The sequence below is a fragment of the Cherax quadricarinatus genome, chromosome 17, assembly GCF_038502225.1.
Source record: "Cherax quadricarinatus isolate ZL_2023a chromosome 17, ASM3850222v1, whole genome shotgun sequence".
Lineage (NCBI taxonomy): Eukaryota > Metazoa > Arthropoda > Malacostraca > Decapoda > Parastacidae > Cherax > Cherax quadricarinatus.
Genome location: NC_091308.1, coordinates 30,034,640 through 30,045,565, shown reverse-complemented (window position 1 = coordinate 30,045,565; position 10,926 = coordinate 30,034,640). Strand labels below are relative to the sequence as shown.

General features: G+C 42.5%; 1 long non-coding RNA gene across 1 annotated transcript in view; it reads right to left on the bottom strand.

Annotated features, from left to right (window-relative positions):
- Nucleotides 1-209: 209 nt before the first annotated feature.
- The window catches only part of LOC138852827 (uncharacterized), a 28,120-nt gene continuing 17,403 nt past the window's right edge, over nucleotides 210-10,926 (bottom strand). The window contains exon 2 of the long non-coding RNA XR_011392107.1: nucleotides 210-1,494. This is a non-coding gene — a long non-coding RNA (uncharacterized lncRNA). The remainder of the gene's footprint in view (nucleotides 1,495-10,926) is intronic.

Here is a 10,926-nt window from a genome sequence, read left to right as displayed (position 1 = left end):
CAAAACTGGAATATGCAGCAGTAGTAGGGTGTGCTAAAAAAAAATGTACACAACAAATGGAAACTAATGCCACAAAACTGTTCCCAAAGCTAAGAAAAATGAGTTTCAAAGAAAGATGAAGACCTGAAAATACCCTCATTCAATGATAGGTGATAAAGAGGAAACATGATAAGTACAGTACATGCAAGATCATTAAAGGATACAAAAAACATATAGGAAGGTTTTATTATCAACAACATTGAGAACATATCAACTGTAAATTAAAAATATAAAATTATGTCAAGGAATACTACATTAGTAAGTATTCACAGATTGTTTGAAAGGAATCCAAGACAAGGTAATATGATCTACAACTTTTGCAAACTTTAAAACATTGTAGGACAAATCAAGAGAAGATGGGACACCACAGCAAGGCTCTACAACCTTAGTTAAACTACAGTTAGGCAGTCACTACAGTATTTACATGTACTGAATACCATACTTGTTAATTATTATTACATTCATGAGTGTGTTAAACCTATAGGGATGGGATGTGCGGTTCAATTCAAGGAAAGGGAGGATAGCACCAATTCCTTGGATCAAGCATTCTTCACCAGCATCAAGGCACCTTCCTTGTGGGCATCATACTCGTTGACTGAACGCATTTCAACAAGTCAAAGGACTCTCAAAATATTTTTTTTTGGTTAATTTTATCTTGTGCATTGACAGATTCACAAGAATTAATAAGGTATGTACATTTTTTAAATTTTGCATTTAAGCTACTTAGTATTATAACACAGTCTTGATAAAATTAACAAACTCGCTTAATCTTACCCACCTCATCTAAAAAATCAGCCTAGTATTATCCAATAAAATTTTAGAAAATCTGTCATTTCAATAAATCTTCTTCAAAGATTTATTGAAGCGATGGATTTTCACTCTGGCAAAATAATGATTGCCAAGTAAGCCAATTCTGCTTAATCATGTAAATAGTACTGTGTCTGTCTTACACTATGAAGACAGTATCGAGCCTCCACAACGCATCCTGAATGACCCACACAGGTTAAGTGCTTCACATGAATTAGAAAAAAATCACCCCCCCCTCCCTGACTCATTTTCAATCAAGGACAATTTAAAGAAACTTCATTATCTGTTTACACTATGCTTGTGCCTATTATATTTAAATTACAATACTGTTAACAAAGTTATACAACTTTGCAAAGACTACTATGCCTAAACTTATTGTACTCTAATCCAATTATATTTAACCATCTTGGCAAATGCTAGTGATCTATGATGAGTCAATAAGATTACTTTTTTTTTTTTTTAGTTTGCCAATATGTTTAGGTTAATCCAAGATCTATGATGAGAAACTAGTACCAAGCAACTTTCAAAAGCAAAGTCTAACAAAAAAAAAACAAAAATTGCTTAATACAGTCCAATCTGAGAGAGAGAGGGATGAGAAGGAGGTGCAGTCTGCTCTTTGCTTGCCACAACAGCACTTACTGAGTAATCCTAGAAAAGAAAGCACACATTACCAATACATTCAGCACTATTCCAACAATAGAAGCACAATTATAAAGCATTATTACACAGAATGACATTTAATAAAAAGATTCAGGCAAGTAAGAAAAGTCTAATTAAATGAAGAATAGCTATTACACGTTTTGTTCATAAGCAGCTTTTTGATCAAAAATACAAGGCTGGCAATATTAACAAAAAATGTGACTTGGTATGGCAGGAGTACACATTCATGCTTTAATGTGGCATAAAAAAAAAACCTCTTTAGTCACTATTAGTTTAGATTCTAAGAAAAAAAGTGACTACAATAGACAGTTTGTATGAAGTTTAAGAACCATCTACATATACTGTACAGTACTACAATAGTTCATTATAGCACAATGGTTGAAAGAAAACTCGTAAGTTTTAGTGCTCCTGTGTCATTATATTACAACAATAGGAAAAAGCTAAGTATGTATTACAGGCATGCTGGTGTGATTGACATTACAATGAAAATCCCAAAAATGTAATGTAACAGACTATTAACAGTCCCATTTTTCCACTAAAATTTCTTGAAATGATCTGCCATTTAAGATGGCCAAACCACAAACAAAAATAATTAACAAAACTCATATGGGCTTGGTGCAATTTTTAATAATAATAATAATAGTAATAATATGCACTCTAATTTTATTAGTCAAGTTCCCATCAGATGATTAACTCGAGATTATGTTTTACTGTATTTTTAGAACATTTTATTTGTGGTATTAACCCTTTCAGGGTCCAAGGCCAAAATCTGAAGTGGTGATTATTATTATTATTATAATCAAAAAGAAGCGCTAAGCCACAAGGACTATACAGCGCTGCAGGGCAGGAAGGAAGCGAGGGCATCAGGTGGCAAAAGGGAGATGAATGAGTAATAGGTTACGGATAACAGCGGGGCAGTGGATGGTGAAAGGGTAAAGGGCAGCAAGAGACTGAACTAGAAAGGGCTGAGGGGAGTGCGAAAAGTATCATCAGAGTTTGTGGAGTAAATCAGTCGTTGTCAAGAAGTCAATGAGAGAGTCAGGATTAAAGGAGGGTCCATCAGCAAGAAGGGAAGGTAAAGAGAGAGTAGTAGAACGAAGACGACGTTGGAGGTAAATTCTGCGTGCTCGTTGATAGAGAGGGCAGTCTAACAGAATGTGGCTAATCGATACTGGAACTTGACACTGCTCACAGAGAGGAGCAGGGTGCCTTTCCATGAGATACCCATGAGTAAGACGAGTGTGGCCAATGCGAAGGCGGGAGAGAGTGGTCTCCCAACCTCGGCACTGATGACAAGAAGACGGCCAGTAACCTATGCTCGGTTTAATAGAATGAAGTTTGTTACCGAGCAGAGTTGACCAACGTTGTTGCCAACGGGTGCGAAGGAGGGTAGCTATTGTAGCAAAATAGTCAAGAAATGGGACACCTCGATAGGAAATTGGTAGGTCATGTACTGCTGACCGCGCAGCAGTGTCTGCCTGTTCATTGCCCTGTATGTCGACATGACCAGGGACCCAACAAAAAACAATATCTTTATGTTTGGTAGAGATACGGCGTAGCCAAAGTTGGATACGGAGAACTAGGGGATGAGATGTATCAAATTTTCGTATAGCCTGTAGAGCACTAAGGGAGTCTGAGACTACTACAAATGATGACATAGGCATAGATGCGATACGAATAAGTGCTGCAAGAATGGCATACAGTTCAGCAGTAAAAATGCTAGCTGAAGATAGTAAATGTCCCCGCACGACGCTGTCCGGAAACACTGCTGCGAATCCGACGCCGTCTGAAGACTTAGAGCCATCTGTGTACACAGCAGTGGCATGAGAATGGGAATGGAAGTGATCAAGAAAAAGAGAGCGGGAAGCCACCGTAGGCAGTTGAGCTTTCGAGCAAGGGAGTGAGAAAGAACAGACCCGAACAGCTGGAACTTCCCAGGGGGGTAGGGAAAAGTGAGATGCTACATGAACATATAAAGGTGGTAACTGAAGGGAAGACAAGAGTGAATGTAGGCGAAGAGAAAAGGGACGGAGCAAACAGGGGCGGCGAACGAATAAAGAATGTCTACTAATATCGGTGACGATTCTATAAATGGAAGGATTGTGTAGATCGTGAGAGCGTACATAGTAGCGAAGGCAATGGGCATCACGGCGATCAGACAAGGATGGAACATTCGCTTCTGCATAGAGGCTCTCAACAGGGGAAGAGCGAAAAGCACCAAGGCACAAACGTAAACCTTGGTGATGGATAGAGTTAAGGCTAGAGAGAGTAGCAGGAGAGGCCGCGGAATAAATCTGGTCACCATAATCGAGTTTCGATAAAACGAGGGCTGAATGTAGGCGAAGCAGAGTTCGACGATCAGCTCCCCAGGAAAGATGAGCAAGGGTTTTAAGAAGGTTTAGCCGGCTGTGACAAATTGCCTTCAGAGAGGTTATGTGAGGTTTCCAGGATAACCGACGGTCAAAGAGAAGGCCTAGAAACCTGACTGTATCACGTTCGGGGATACGGGAGCCATAGAGGTACAAAGGATGATCGGAGATAACAGAGCGTCTAGTGAAAGTAATTTGGTGAGTTTTGGTACTTGAAAATTTAAACCCATGCGTGGTGGCCCAAGTGGAAACACGGTCGACCGCATGCTGGAGAGAAGCTGCAATAAGATGACAGTCAGCGCCTGCACAAGCAATAGCGAAGTCATCAACATAGAGTGATGACCAAACATTGGGTGGAAGAACAGAGGCCAAATCATTTATAGCAAGGAGAAAAAGTGTTGTGCTTAGAACACATCCCTGAGGGACACCTTCAGCTTGGACGAAGTCCGGGGAAAGAACATTATTGACTCGAACACGGAAATGTCTGTCAGTTAAAAAGTTCTTAAGGAAGGATGGTAGATTGCCTCGGAGGCCTAAGGAATGGGCCTGGGCCAAAATATTATACCTCCAAGTTGTGTCATATGCCTTCTCAAGGTCAAAAAATATGGCAATAACTGAGTGATTATTCGCAAAGGCATTACGAACATACGTATCCAAGCGAAGTAAGGGGTCTATGGTAGAACGACCCTTACGAAAGCCATATTGACTAGCGGAGAGACTGTTGTGTGTCTCTAAATACCACATTAAACGTCGATTTACGAGACGTTCCATCACTTTGCAAACTGCACTTGTAAGAGCGATGGGGCGATAGTGGGAGGCATCATGTCCTGTAGTACCCGGTTTGCGGAAAGGGAGAACAATGGCAGATTTCCACAGCTGGGGAAGAACTCCTTGTGCCCAAATAAGATTGAAGAGGTGTAAGAGGACTACAAGGGCTGACCGATGTAAATGTTGTAACATACGAATATGAATGTCATCAGGCCCAGCTGCCGATGATCGGCAAGCTGAGAGCGTTGCCTCCAGTTCTTGAAGTGTAAAAGGCACATTATACTGTTCTTCTCCGAGAGAAGAAAAGTCCAAGGGTACTAACTCTCTGGCAGACTTTGAGGAAAGAAACGAGGGGCATAGATGGAGCCCTCGGGAAATACGGACCAGATGTGTGCCAAGTTCAATGGCAACGTCGAGAGGGTTTGCTATATCAACACCAGTGACCCGTAGAACAGGAGCCGGGTCAGGAGAGTATTTACCACTCAATTTCCTCACTTTTTTCCAGACTGCACTCATAGAAGAAGCAGAGGTGATGGTGGAAACATAGTCTCGCCAACAAGTGCGTTTAGCTTCACGGATGACACGGCGAGCGATCGCACGCTTCTGCTTAAAATCAACAAGTCTCTCAGCGGTTCTATTGTACCGGTACCTGCCCCATGCAGCACGTTTCAAACGTACTGCACGAGCACAAGCAGGAGACCACCAAGGCACGCACTTCTGAGAATGCCTGCCTGAGGTTTGGGGTATAGAATGTGAAGCTGCGGTATAAACTGATGTCGAGAAGATGTGTAGGAGCTCATCAATGGAGGATGAAGAAGGAACCTCACTAAAAGCAGTGAGGTGTGAGTAAAGATCCCAATTTGCCCGATCAAATTGCCAGCGAGGGTTACGGGAAGGAGGTGAATAGGAAGGAGAAGTAAGAATGATCGGAAAATGATCGCTGTCATGTAAGTCTGGTAGAACAGACCAGGTGAAGTCTAGTGCAGTGGAGGAAGAGCAGACTGATAGATCGATGCAAGAGAGAGTATGAGTACGAGGATCAAAATGGGTGGGAGTACCCGTATTTAAAACATGGAGGGGGTGAGAGGCAAGAAAAGCCTCCAACTGAATGCCACGTGAGTCACAATGAGACCCCCCCCAGAGGAAATGGTGGGCATTAAAATCACCAAGTAACAGAAGTGGTGGTGGTAAGGATGAAACAAGAAAGGCAAAGTCTGGGATAGAAAATGCTCGAGAAGGAGAGAGATATAAAGAACATATTGTAAACCACTTATTCAAGTGGATACGGGCTGCAGTGTAATGCAGCGAGGTATGGACAAATAGTTGACAGTACGGAATATCATTGCGTAGAAGAAGGGCACTTTCATTAAAGGTCCCATCTGAGAAAGGATCCGAAGAATACAATAAATTATAGCCTGAGATAGGTTGGAAAACAGCCGAGTGTAATTTTGGTTCTTGTAAGCAAGCACCAACAGGGGAAAACCTGGAAAGCAACATCTGAAGCTCACCCCGATTACCCCTGAGGCCGCGGATATTCCACTGTAAATAGGCCATGATTGGCGATGAAGAAAATATCAGGAATCTGTAGGTAAAGGCACCTACGGACTAGAGGGGTTAGAAAAGTCAACGTGTGGTGGCATTGGAAGATGTTCAAGTAGCGAAGGAACGGAGCGTTGCGAAGAATGGGGTTGTGAAGATGGAGGAGAGGGAAGAGAAGGAACAGGAAGTGAATCAGTGTCCATTGAAGGTTTAGTCTCTGCAATATATTCTGAAATGGCTTCAAGTGTTTCTGAATTCAAAGATGTATGGGAAACCATATTGGAGATAGGAGGAGGAGGGTGAGTAAAGATTGGGACAGTAATGGACTGTACCAAAGTAGAGGGGGAGGGAAAAGTGTAAGGGACTGGAGATGAAGTGTGGGGGGGGACAGAAGAGGTAGAAACCTGGGAGGTGACAGAAGAGGGAGAAACTTGGGAGGGGACGGGGGTGGAAGGCATAGTACGAGGAGGAGGGTGAATCTCCACACTTGTAATAGAGCCAGAGAGAGGGGAAGAACTAGGTACAGAGACTGGAAAGGTAACGTGTGGAGGTGGAAGAAGGGAAGGAAGGGGCAAAGAAGATTTGAGCAATGTGGATTTTTTGGACTTCTGAGTAGAGGGGCGATTGGTATTAGGTGTCGTACGAGGTCTTGTCGATACTGGGGCTTGTGAGGAAGGACGCGAAGATGTGAGAACAGACTGAGTTGTAGTCGGGACGTCAGAGCCAAGGACAGCAAAAGGATTAGATGCCGTAATGGCTATGGGAGGGGTAACAACAGAGGAGGCTGCAGAAGATGGGACCCCAGAAGTGGGGGGATGTTTGGAAACACGAGAATAAGAAACACGGGGTAGTCTCCCTTGGAGGCGGAGATGAGTAACTGCCATAGCATAAGGGAGACCTTCTGCCTCTTTGAGGCAACGGATTTCACGTTCATTTAAGTAGACCTGGCAACGGCGGGAGTACGAAGGGTGAGCTTCATTACAATTAAGGCAAGATGGAGGTTGACTGCAAGATGTATTAGAATGGTTGTCGGCACCACAGACTGGGCATTCGGCCATAGATCTGCAATATTTCGCTGGGTGACCAAAACGCCAGCAATTTCTACATTGTTGCGGTGTAGGTATCACCTTTCGAACTTGTAACCGATGTCCCGCGACATATACAGAGGACGGGAGTTCTCGGCTGTCAAAAGTTAAACGAGCCACATTGCAAGGGTAACGTCTCCGCCCCCGGGCAGGAAGGACATAAGTGTCTACTTTGAGGATTGGGAGATCCTGGAGTTCCAGCTGTTCAAAAATGTCATTGCCACATGACTGGAAATTCTGTTGGACTATGGTATGGGGCAGAATGACAGTACCACTACAAGAATTGAGAGAAAGATGTTTTTCAATAGTGATAGGAGTAGTATCGATATTCGAAAGGAGAGAAAGATCATGAGCTTGGGTAGCATTCTGGACAGTGACGATGCGCGTACCGCTCTTGAGAGCGTGAAATGAAATATCTCTGCCAACATGACGCAGGAGCGCTTTGGCAATACTATGGTCAGAAAGGTAGGCAGAAGAAGAAGTTGGTCTTAAAGTAAAGAATTTAGTCCATTGTGTGGTCCGAAACTGAGCGTGGAGAGGGAGTGCTTGACGTGTCGGTCGTTTCCGAGTAGAATGGGAAGGTAACGACGGAGCATCATCAGGAGATTGACGTTGGCGTTTAGGAGTAGGACCGGAGTTGGTCCGGCATGAAATGGGTGGGCGATTCGAAAATTGCCGTACCGTAGAGGGAGAAGCCGGAAGCATAGTCAAAGGAGAGCGGAGTTCAGACAAATCGAAGGAGTCAGTCGAAGCCCCGGTACCTGAAGCGGGTGAGGAAACAGCACCAGCAAGAGGTACAGGGGCATCAGGAGTGTCCGAAGAGTGATCTAAACACAAGGCAGGGTCAGAATGGGGTGCGGTATCAAGAAGGGGCCCGGGGGTAGTGGTTTCATGGACTAGGGCTGCCATGGTTAGGTTACTCCTTTGCTTTTTGTTTTTAAGAAAAAAAAAGAAAGAAGAAAAGAAAATAAAAACAAAAAAAAGAATAAAAAAAGGGGGGAGCGGGGAGGAATAGTTCCCAGGAGGAATGAAAGGGCCGGAAATCTCCCTCCGCGCCCAAGAGGACTCGACACCGCTAGTAGCGCAGATGCAGCATGGAACCCGTGCCATACCCTACCCTTCATGCCAGTAAACCAGCAATCCGGGATAGCAACCTCACATCTGCCGAGCTACCTCGGTGGACAAAAGAGAGGGCGGCCGGATATCCGCCACAAAGCATACCTCCTTCAGCCACCACCCCCGGAATCCGAAAGGTGGCTTCCAGAGATACACCCGTCGCCCAAAAGACACCCAAAGCTACTCCGGGATACCGGAGAGGGATCGGGACATCCCTAGGCAATCCAGATTCCACGGCAAACTACGCCACCGCCAAGAAACCTCAACGGAATGGGATCGACCCCGGTGTCCTTTCCCCTACCTAGGAACTAGCGCGCCTGTGGGAGAAATCACGAAGGCTAAAAAGAGGAAGGGAAAAAGGGAGGGGTGAGGAGGAGGAGGAGGAATGGAAAAAGGGGAGGATGGGGAGGATGGGATAGGGGAGGGGAGAATGGGGGGTAATTAGGTTCGGTCTGAGGAAGAAGACCGACAGGGCTAATTCCTCAGACCAAGAGCCTCTTCACCACGCCAAGGAGCCCCCCTTGAAGAGGAAAATAGGGTCCAGAATAAACAATGTAGGTATTCCTGGGACTAAACTAACATTTCCTCTGTTCATTAGTTATGTTTTGAGGCTTTACAAATAAATTCTATTTTGATTTTTTTTATTCACATAATGAATTTTTATTCACACCAAAAAATAGAAGATTTACTGTTATGCAATATTGTAATAATTGTATAAATATCATCACCACATTTGTGAATGTATATTAGACCCACCAGCTGACGTGTATTAGACGTGTGAGGTCGTTTGTTTACTCTTGAACATCGGCAAAAATTTAACATTTCCGCCACTTTGAGCTCAATTTCAAGCCATTTCCAGTGCTAACACCAATCAAAATTATCTCTATTTCTGTAATATGTCTTCCATTCTATCAAATGAGACCAAGAAATCACAAATACAACTATAAAAAACATACGAAAAAACACTGCAAAGTCGCTGTTTTAATCGAAAATCATGGTCTCAGTTTTTTTTCTCTCATTATACACAGTGTGCTGCAGGATTTGTTTTATGTGGTGCACACATACCACATAGATGTATTCTCTCATATCTAGGCCCAAATTTACCACTCACAGTTTATCAGAGTGAGCTGAGCTCATGACGTAGATCTACGGTTTGGACCCTGAACGTAAAGCCGTAGATCTACGGGACGGACCCTGAAAGGGTTAAATTGACAGTGTCTTCATGTTAATCTCAAACTTTTATATATCCAAGTAAAACAAAGTCATGTGTTATTATTTGGCAATATACAGTATAAGCATAATACCAGACTGTTTTACTTGGATATATAAAAATTAATTACACAATATTTTTTAACATACTGCTCCATCTTCCACTGAGGTAGAGTGACCCTAAAAAGAAACATTGTCACTATCATTCACTCTATCACTGTCTAACCTAAGGTGAACAGATACTGTGGTTCAGATGCCTTCCAAACTGCAAATATCCCCACCCCTCCATTGGAATTTCAAAAATAAAATAAAACATACCCTAGAGTTAAACATCTGATAGGGAACTTAACTAAGAAAGTTACAGTACATACACAAGCACATAAACAGATCACAGAGAAGGCAAGACTGCTCACCATATTGCTTTAAATATATAATACTGATGTATGTATGTATGTTTCCCATCCAAACTTAATATATTGTAGGATTATCCTTCTTACTGATGCACTTAAGTCTCCTAGGCACTGATAAGACAAGCTTATGGAGGACAGAAAACTCAATACCCTCTCACACCTGCTTAATAACACTTGAGATTTGGGGGTTAGGGGACACGTCTGTGCCATGAAGCTTCAGGCTAACCCTGTCACTGTTTAAAGCCCCAAAATTAAAAGTGGCCACAGTGTTAACATTAAAAAAAAAAATATTTTGGAATGTTAGAGTATTTTTCTGAAGGTAATGACACTAAAAGTACAAAATCTGATGGAAAACTAACAGAATTAGTGGTCTGGGTGCAATTTATGCATCAGCAATTTCACCCACTTTGAGTCCTATTTTTAAATTAATTCCACTGCTCAATTGACCAAATTCTTAGCTTTTTGCTAGTATGCCTTCTGTTCCAATAAATGAACACAAGAAACTGCCCATTTACCTAGCAAAACTATACTCCATTATAAAGTGCACAGAGGTCGGTAATTTGGCCAGTCTTACACAAAATTAAAAAAAAAAAAAACACTATAGACATTCCAGGCACAAACAATATTTCCTTTGTTTGTTAATCATGCCCCCAAGCCTCTCCTATATTACATTTGCCTTCTTGGATAATAAAATATAACCAGGAATGATTGGTCATGGTTTACAATGTCCCAATAATTCTATCAGGTTTAGTAAAATTCCATAAAACAGACTGGGGGAAGGATGTAGGGAGCCCATGCCCTCAGAAAAATAAATTGGTAAAAATCAAACATTGCTGCTAATTTGAGGCCAATATCAAATTACTTCTGATCCTGAAACGAACCAAAATCATCTCTATTCCTGTAGCATGTCTTCCATTCTATCAA